Source organism: Podarcis vaucheri (assembly GCF_965113315.1).
Source record: "Podarcis vaucheri genome assembly, chromosome: 8".
Lineage (NCBI taxonomy): Eukaryota > Metazoa > Chordata > Lepidosauria > Squamata > Lacertidae > Podarcis > Podarcis vaucheri.
This window is the reverse complement of record NC_138766.1, coordinates 59266604-59277298: the sequence shown is the minus strand read 5'-3', so window position 1 is coordinate 59277298 and position 10695 is coordinate 59266604.

Sequence of the window (10695 nt, the reverse complement as noted above, 5' to 3'; positions counted from 1 at the left end):
CTGCCATAGAGCAATGCAGCCATCTTGGGTCCAGCATGTTGAGTGTCCTAGTGAACCCATCTAGTCCATGGAATAGGAACAGTATTGCAGCTAGGGCTGGCTCTCAGGGCCAAGGTCCCAGGACCCACAAAAACGCCACCCAGAAGGTCAGCTTGTTCATTAATTTGTAAATTCATAAATTACTACATTGACAGGCCACTTTCTAAGCCACAGTGCCTTCCAAGGTTGCTTCACATAGTGTGCTTTGCCAAAAGCTTTTTGAAAGTCACCAAAGACTTCTGATAAAGCTTAGCAGTCATGGAATAAGAGGTGAGGTCCTCTTGTGGATCCGAAAGTGGTTAAGTAACAGGAAGCAAAGATTTGGAATAAATGGACAGTAGATGGACCCATGGTCTGACTCTGTCGAAGACAGCATCCTATGACCCTAAGTATTATTTTTGTTTAGAATCACATGTTGGGATGTAGCAGGGAAGCTCTTTATTTACCCTTCAAACAGTAAAAAAGCCAATCCGTTTTGCTTCTAAGACATCAAATGCTAATGGTGATACTGCTTCCTCATTCTGTTCATGTCACACAAATGACATCCTTAGACTGATTACACACACACACACACACACACACACACACACAGAGAGAGAGAGAGAGAGAGACACATTGTGTGTGTGTGCATGCGTGCACTGTTTTTTTGCAATGTTGAATGGAATTTGTATGGTTTAGTTGAACATCACTGTTTTGATCACATGTTGTGAGCTGCCTTGGCCTTTTACTTTTTTTTTTTTTTAAGGAAAGGCAAGATAGAAAATTTATAAATAAAATATTTTTCTTTTTTTTTAAGCCAGCAAAAAATGATTATCCTGAGCACTGCAAGTTAGCCTTTGCCAAATAAAATGGCTGGAAATGTAACAGGCAGTTTTCTGCAGTGATCTTATTAAAAGATTTTGTGTGGGGGTGGTTGAAAAATATGGTCCTGTGTCTTTGGTGCCAAACTTTCAAGCAGCATCAGCTGTCTCTTTACATGAAAGAAATAATATGTTGGTTTAATGTTCAGAAATGCATTTGTCTTATCACCAGAATAACATGGCTATAAAAGGACACCAGAAGCTTAGCTACTGTGAATTCTGATGTTTCATGCCACAAGGTTTTTTAAAAACATGTATTTATTTGCATGGAAGCAACAGGTGCAATTGGGTAATTTTATGTGGAACCCCCATCTTTAGATAGTGTATTAAAAAGGTAAAGGTAAAGGACCTCTGATAGTTAAGTCTAGTTGCAATCTACTCTGGGGTTGCGGTGCTCATCTCACTTTATTGGCCGAGGGAGCCGGCGTGCAGCTTCTGGGTCATGTGGGCAATATCACAAAGCCGTTTCTGGCGAACCAGAGCAGCGCATGGAAACGCCATTTAGCTTCCCGCCGGAGCGGTACCTATTTATCTACTTGCACTTTGATGTGCTTTCAAACTGCTAGGTTGGCAGGAGCTTGGACAGAGCAACAGAAACTCACCCCGTTGCAGGGATTCGAACCACTGACCTTCCGATCCGCAAGCACTAGGCTCAGTGGTTTAGACCACAGCACCACCCACTTTAAAATGCGGTGAGCCAGCCTTGCTGCATATGGGGGACCCGCTCAACACCTGACCTCAAAGTGTTGTGCAAAAGAGGCTCCAACAAAAAGCAAACATTATACCAGAGTGTGGGCCAGTTCATACCATTAGCAGAAACAAGTAGAAAGCTTTTTCTGGCTGAAGCACTTCAGGCTGCAGGCTGGTCTGAACTCTTGTCCCTGGCATGCTAGTTTTGTACTTTCTTTCCGTGGTTTTTTTGGCATGTCACTTAACCTTCAGCTTCAAGAATGTTGGTGAAGGCTTACGTCTTGAGTCTGCTGACTGTGTGGATTGGTCCAAAATCATTATATATGTTAGAAAAGGCATTTCTATAATTCTATTTGATGATGAATCTATATGATGAAGCTGAATAGCTGTCTAGAAGTACTTTTAAGAAGTATTTGGCAGAAGAATTCTCCTGCAGAGAAAAACAATCTGATGAAATAATTTAGGATGCAATCCATCTCAATGAAAGTCAGTGGGAGTGTGGTCATTGACTTCAAATGGATGTGGGCTGCAAGCAGAGTTACCTCAATGTCTGCTGTAGATCAACCTCAAATAGATAGCTCAGTAAACTAAAGCCAGCTGTTTGATCAATTGAAACAACTGATGCACTGCATGTGCCTGTGTTAGTGATTTGTTTCCAATGACATACATGCAGATGTATCATGTGAGCATCCAACCTTGTTATCTAGTTTTAGTTTGGAAATATGTAAAAGAGAATTGGGATCTCTGTAGAGAAATGTTGAATAAGCAGGTGATCATCCTATCACTTAATTGCTCCCTTGCCCAAGATTAACAAGAAACAGAATGTTGTGACAGACCTCTTTCTGCTCCACATCTATATCTATATATCTATATCTATATCTATATCTATATCTATATCTATATATCTATATCTATTTTACCAGTAGTCACTTTCCCCTCTTAGCTCATTGTATTTAAACTTATACCATCAAGAACAACTTCTTTAACACATGGAAATTAGCTCAATAAATTCCAATATGCATCCATTGATAAATTTTTAACTAAATAGTTTGGTATCAATTTTCATAGAGGTTGGGAAGCACTATCTGATAGATTTTTCTAAACTGCTATTATTGCTATTCAGTAAATTGCATATGCCATATATGTTCATATTTATTTATTATGCGTATATATTTAATTTCCCATCTTTTAGAAAAATGCCCATATGGAACAGCTCACAATAATATATAAATTAAGCACAATATATATATAGTGCATCATATTTAACGCTAAAGAATACACAATCACAATAAAATTAATGAATAACAGTAGCCCACAATGACATTAAAGTAGCATTCTGTCCAGTAAAACCATAAAATCACCAACATAATCAAAGATAAAATAGGAGTCCAAATAAAATCCTTGAAATCATGGGGAAACAACAGCTAAATTTTCAAGGTGTACATGCTGGGATAACTGTCTTCACCCCAGAGTCCAGGATGAAATCAAAGAATGCAGTATCACTGACTAAGGAGCCAGAGCCAGAGTCTGATGCTCATGATGGCTGACAGGCAGGCAGGCAGGCAGGCAGGCAGGCAGGAGCTTCCTGAACCAGATTCTGCAGCACCCATAGAACATAGACTCTCAAGGCATCTTTCCCTTGGTTAAAGAACCAAGTGCCTCCAAGTCTGTGCTGATCCAACAGCGCAGGAAGTGCACCAGACAGAAGACTTGGAAACACAGAAGTGCCTGTCTGGAGGTCAGAGAGTTGGCTGTTTAAAGATTAAAGATTGCAGCTCCCACAATAAAAGTGAAGCCTAGGAGAGGTGTACTGGAGGCAAAGGCTGAAAAGCCCACCTCTAACTTTTGTTGGAAGAGGTTGCTCACTTGGAGCTCTCCATGGTGGGTGCTGCAACACCTGGCCTGCCTTGTCCTGTGGACTGGAAAAGGTCAGAAAGCAGCTACCAATCAGCATTTCTTTCCATGGTTGTATGTGACAGACTAAGCACATGTACTTGTCATTTGTGATATTGTACACAGAGTGCACATGCAGTCACATACATAGAAGCAATATCCATGTAGAGACACTCATAAAAAGTGGAACAATGTTTGGGAGCGAAGTTGCAGGCCCAGGAAAATCAAACATGGCAGATATAACTAGCGAGTGCTCCAACATCTCTCTGGTCAACCAGTTATCATCAGATTTATTAGCTCTTTGTGACATTGTTGTCAGACAGGTCACCTAGTGAAAATGAGAAAGGGAAGAGCACTTTAAAAGATGTATGGCTGCCTAGAAGGGAGATTGCTGAATGATATGCACAGGAGGCTTATGAAAGCTGCAGAACACCTGCAGAAATGAGGAAAACATAGGGGGAGGACCACTTCTTTTTGAGACATTGAAATGTGGGATTTAGGGAAAGCGAGGCTTTCTGGAGCACCCAATGATAAAACGGCTGTTGTGGATCCTCTGGTTGACCTCACATAACAAACTTACGGATCCAGCTTTCTCACTGGTGACTTGGTAAACAGAATGCTCCACAGCTTATTTGCACAACCTGTAATATGATTCACATGCTTTTGGAATGGTATTGGGTGGTATTCAACTATAACCCAGAGCAGATGTACTGAAATTAATGGACATAACTTAGTTATGTCAATTTCAATGGGACTACTCTGAGTAAGACTTTGTTGAATACCACCCTTAATTTTTGCTGAAAATGAAAATTAGCTCCCCATGTGTATAAAGGAGGTAGAGTTCTCCCCAAACAATCTCTGAAACATTTCAACTGTATTAATACCAAAAGGAAAAGAGAAAAAATTGGATGTAGGCATGATAAAAAAATAAAAGGATTTTAGGAAAGTACATGTGGGTGAGTGTGTGTAATGTATCTTTTAAGAATAAACTGTGCTTTATTTCTCTCTGTAGCATACCATATTGCTGATTAACCACTGCTTTCATAAAGTACAAGTGGGCCATTTAAACTGTTTCACCGCTGGTTAATGTACTGTATTGTGATCATTCTTTTTTTCCTATGGTACCTAGCTAGTGTTTTGTTTTTATTACAAATTCACCTACCCTTGTCTGCCGAGGAGAAAAGAAATTACACGACAGAGCCCCACAGCACATAAAACAGCAGAGATTCCTAAATAAGACCAGCCTGAAAGAGAAGCCTCTGCCTACCCGCACTGTAATGAAATGCATGACTACAGGAGATAATAATAATTGCAGCAATAGCTCGTTACAGCTCCCAGATGATTTGGTGCTGTCAGGAGTGCACTGTCCTCTTGACATCCCAGGAGGTGAGAAGCATCACTGACTGCAGGCCCTGATTGGTGCAGTGAAATATTGCTGGCAAAAATTAAAAGGTCTTGGTGTCAAAATAATTCATGATATGCATATCTTCCATTCTGATGAAATGGCTGATATCCGGATTAGCAAGATAATAAAACTGATCAGGCTACAGTTAAACAATTTAAGTTGGAGGGCTGTTCATTTTGTAGGTGTCACTTGTCAGATCAAGGGGTCAAAGCAGAATGAAAGGCTCTCCCCAGTAACCTTCTGATGATTTGGATCTGGAATGTTCTTCATGATTTGTCCAAAGTTTTCATCACAGCACTGCCGAAGAGCATTACCGCAGCAGGCTGCATTCTGACATTCAAATCCCAGGAATGACAGGTTATTAGGAGAAGAGAACCGGCTGTACATACATTAAGCCTCATATCTTTGACCTGTAATTTGAACTGATAGTGATATTGTAATTGAGTGAGTAAAAAGGGGGGGATTCTTTATTAAAACACAGGAAGATGAAGAAAACGTTTATTTTCCGGAGATTTATAGGTTCATAAAATAAGCCTTTTGATGATGATTTATTTTACAATTTTTGAAATGCTGAACTATGTGCTTAATATTTATTTGGTTGAACAGCTATTTAAAATAACACTGTCTCCCATCTATTTCCAGCTTGTTCTCCAGAACCTGCGTTTGCACAGATGGAAAGATATTTGTGTGATATTGGAGTTCATGTAGTGGAATAGTTCAAAGATTATTCTAATAAGATGTACCTATGGAAAAATACAGTGCCCGCTTAATGGCTATGGTGTTAAGGATCCCTTGGCAGACTTCTGCAGCTTGTGTGTAATGCACTGGGGTTTTTGAATCATTATTACAAGGAATGGGGGAAAGTGGGAACTGCCTTCTGTGATGCTTTTGAATGGAAGGATGGCACATCTGAGAATTTAATGAGGTTCTCTGGAATAGAGCAAAGGGAAAGAACCACAGCCAACACTCACTTTGCCCTCTCCCTCTGGGCATGGGTATTGATCTGGTCAAGAGGCAACAAGGCTGGGCATTTGAGCAGAGGAGGTGACTTCGCTTCTTCAGTGTTTGGACAGACTCAGTATCATCTCCAGGGTTCCCCCCCCAAGAGGAGGGGCACTTGGGCAAGATGCCTTCAGAGGTCTCTCTCTCCCTGAGTAGGCACATCTCATAGGAACATAGAAAACTGCCTGGTATTGAGTCAGACTATTGAGCTCAGTAACCAGTAGCAGCTCTTCAGGATTTCAAGCAGGAGCTCTAGCTGGATTGAACCTGGGATCTTCTGCATACAAAGCAGGTGCTCTTCTCCTGAGCTATAGCCTCTCTTCAAGTCACCTCCTCTGCTCAAATGCCCAGCATTGTTCCTCTTGACCAGATCAATACCCATGCCCAGAGGGAGATGTCAAAGTGAGTGTTGGTTTTGGTTCTTTCCCTTTGCTCTAGTCCAGAGATGGCGAATGTGTGTTCTTCCAGATGCTGCTGAGCTACAATTCACACCATCCCTGATTATAGCCTCTGCTGGATAAGGCTGATGGGATTTGGAGTCCAATAGCATCTGGATGGCCGCAGATTGTCCAGCCCTGCTCTAGTCACTGCTCACTCATTTGGAGAGGGCCAGTAAGCAGTTAGCAAGTGGGATTCTTAGATTTAGGGGGCCCAGGGTTATTAGACTTATTATGAGTATGTGCCTGATGATGCCACTGAAACTAACCCTATCAGCACTCCAGGACAAATGTACCTCCTCTGTAACTTCTAAACACCCCTTTGAGCCCTTTCTAGCCAGCTACAGTTCTCCTGTACTTTACAGGACAATTTTTTTCCAATGTAATGACCAAACTGACCTTTCAAGAGGTACATTACAGGAGGGGTTAATTCTTATGGATAGTCTGATTAGGAACCTAGGGAGCTGCTTTGTGCTAGCCTTGCATTGGTTTAGGATTGTTCACCCTCATTGGCATTAGCTGTAGGGCGGCTGAGTGGGAGGAGGCAGGCAGACTCCTCAGAGGCCCTGCGGAGCGTCCTGCCCCAGATCGCCCTGCCCCGCAGGCAGCTGTCCCTGCCCCCAGGTGCCACCCCAGGCGTCTGATCGGCTTGCTCCACCACTGACCCCCTTACGCCCTAACAATTCTTGCAAAACATGGGGGCAGTACAATGTGACTGCACAATATGTTTGATTGAATTTAGCAAGATATGCTTAAGATTAAATTGGTTCTGCAAAATTGGCTTAAATCGTGGAATAAGCAAAATATTGATTCCTCCTTAAACTCAGCAATGCCGCCGCCTGCTTTGTGATTTAAGGAACTGTATGATTTAACTAAAGCATCCTCCCAGTTCATGGAATCAACAACACCTTTTATTGATTGCAAAATTGCATAAGATTTACAGGGAACATGGTCTAAGCTATTAAAATTCTTACGCTTCATGGCTGTAGTCATTTTAGCATAAGCCTATATTATGTGAGGAGGAATATTCTCTGATTTCCCAATTCGTATATAGGCTATAATCGAAAATTATTCATCTTTATTGGAGGAAAACCTGTAAGAATATTTGCTCTCTGAACAACACTGTCATTAACGCTGTCACCCACAGTCTTGATAGCAAACAGCCTTAATTTATCATTTGGAAATTCCAAAATATGTAAAAGGAAAATGTGCACATAAAAGTATAATTGTGTTTAAAGTAATGGATCTGCAATGAAATCATATTCATAGTAAAAATAAATAATTGAAACCTAAGCAAATGCCTGACGCTAACAGTATTTTTAATATGAGCCACGATTATCCCAAGACTTGCTTGGAAAACAAGCAGAGCAAGCAAATACAATTTCCTTTTCAAAACACTTACGTATCAGTGCTACCTTAACTACTTCAATGATCCCTGATCGGGATCAGCCGAGAGTTTCTTATTATGGTTAGAATACATAACTCACAACAGCATATTTTGTGATCTCCATGAAATTATTTTGATCTCAGCTGCCTGCTTTGCTTGTCTTAACAACTCTCTTAATTTTTCTATGCTGAATATTGTTGTTGTTAAGCCACTTTCTGCTTGCAATGCTTGGAGCGATTACAATCAGTATGACTGCTAATATCCTACCTAAGAGAACTGCTATCACTTCTATCTCAGCTGAATTAAGATACCCAACTGGAGTTGGGTAAAGCCAGCTTCAAAAATATCAGCTTCCTGCATGGAAAGCACTGCAAAAGTATCAACTAGCTACATGGAAAGCAGGTCTAGCCTTATGCAGTATCGTTGGCCTCAGGTGTAGGGCAGGTGGGTGTGACTTGCCCTAAATGGTCTCATGGGCCAAATGGGAACATCTAGTGTACCAAGTTTGACCTGTGAGCCAGAGGTTCCCCAACCCTTCTTTAGGAAATATCATTGCAAGCCATGTATACTTTATGGTGAATGACAGCTGCCATGTAAACAGAACCAGTCCAAAGTTTTTGCTGCCTAAGGCAAGAGGCAAAATTTCATACCCTGTGTTCCACATACATAGTCTAACCTGAAGGGCAGCTGACTCGAACCAAGACTAGTGATGGGGCACCATCTTCAAGTATACCCAAGGACAGCAGGCTAGCTTTGGGGGTTCAGAAGATTGGGAGGGCTGCTGCCCCCCTACCCACCCCATATCTATCATCCAATGTAGCTACCTCACTCCACCAAATGCTAGGGCTGGCTCTGTGAGCTACTTTGCCCCATGTACATGGGGTAAAATGGTTACGATTAAAGTAGTTACATGCAGTCATCTGTAGTTTGAACAGTATTCCTTGCATTGATGCCTTTTCCATTTACTGAACTCATCATGTTTGAAGCAGCCATGAAGTTTCCTTGTTTTGATTTAAATTTAATGCACACTAAGAGCGCAGTGTGCTGTTGTGTGTGTAGAAGGGAATGGTGCTTATTCTAAGTTTCTGAGTATTCTAACTTTCTGACATATCTTGTACTTATTTTCTAGAACAGTGTTTCCCAACCTTTTTTGGGCAAAGGCACACTTGTTTGATGAAAAAAATCTCGAGGCACACCACCATTACAGCCCCGTGACGTCAGCGCGCAGCGTCACGCCGGGAGGGACGCACGAAAGTGTAAGTTTCAATTTTTTCCCCTCCCCTCCTGTGTAAAGGGGAATGCACTCTGCTAAGTAAAGGCACTTGCCACAGCAGCGTCAACGTCACAGCACCCACCGGCACCCAAGAGAGAAGGGGTCTCAGCAGCCCTTTTGCCAGGAAGAGGAGCAAGAACGAGAGGAGGAGGAGGAAGAGGAAGAGGAAGAGAGTCCCCCCCCAAAAAAACATTCTCCTTTTGATCTTCCTTATTTGCAATTCCTCATTGCAAAACAGCGGTTGATATACAGCTGATTTTTTTGTTATTACAGTCCCCACCCCCTCACCTAGAAAAACACCACCTGTCAATTTATTATTATTATTATTATTATTATTATTATTATTATTATTATTATTATCATTATTATCATTATTATTCCCCGCCACTCTGGGAGGCTGAAGCCCTTTAAGGCTTCCTTCTGTCCACTCTCTGTGAATTACCTGCCCGGAGCGGGTTTGGGGGGGGCACTGCTGCCGGTGTCCTCCCCATCGAGTCTCGCCTTGCCCGGCGCGTGGCGGCCGCCCTTTCCCACACTCTGCCGGCTGCGCTGCCAAGCCCCGCAGCTCAGCCTGTCAGCGTTACCGGGCTCGGCAGGCGGTAATTCCCGAAGAAAGCCGGCGGCGCTTGAAGAGCTGGCAAGCCCCCATTTGCATGTCTGTTTTCCGCAGCCCTTGGAGAGGATTAAGTTCCCTCCTTCCTGCTGGGGAACCTCCAAGCTTTGGGGGTGGGGGGGGAGGAGGCAGCAAAGCGAGGCAGGAAGGAGAGCGCGGCTTGGCTCCTCGCCGCCGCTGCCCCGCCTCTCGCCGCCGGACTCGCCCGCCTCCCTCCAGGCAACATCTCACGGCACACCAGGCAACATCTCACGGCACACTAGTGTGCCGCGGAACAGTGGTTGGGAAACACTGTTCTAGAAAAAGGGGTGAAGAGGCCCATGTCTGTGAGAAATCACCACCACTTGGTCTGAAAGCTCTATCTTTGAATCCTGAAGATGTGAGGGTTCTCTTGCAATTAAACAGTGTTGAGGAGAACATAGGTCTTTACCAGCTTTGGGTTACTTTCATGTTTTCTAATTTTGTATGTTCCAGAGTAAGCCCTGACATTAAAAACTGATTGTGAGCTCTAGCCCGGATTAAACCTTCATTGTATCCACTCTTAACATGTTGAATCTAAAATGCTGCTACAGCAAATGTTTAAAATCCAGCCTGTTCTTCATGAAACTATTATTTCACACATCAGTAACCACTTGATCTTTAAGCAGCTATAGAATTCCTCACCATTTATCATACCAAGAGAAAATAAACATAACTGAAGATGCCCTAATCCCAGATTTAGGTTTCTGAACAAAGACCAAAATTCTACCCCAGAAGTGGGGAATCTCAGGCCTCGAGGCTGATCCAGCCTCCCAGATCTCTCTATGGCCCTTGCAGTGGTGTGCAGTGAAAATTTTTGGAGGGGAACAGTTAGGGCCAGAGACACCAGCTTGTGAGGGTGATTAGCAGGGGAGGAGGGTGTCCTGCCGTCACATGTGTGAGCATCGTGTCTCCCTGCCTAAGCCAAGCAGAAGCTTCCCAGACTTTGGGAAGGAGGTGGCAGGCCTCTTAAAGGATGCTGGAGCCATGCTTTCTCCTTCCCAAAGCGGGACAGGTTTTGGGAAGGTGGAGGAAGGGCTCTTGGAGCTCGTTGGAGCATCGCACCTACCTCCTTAGC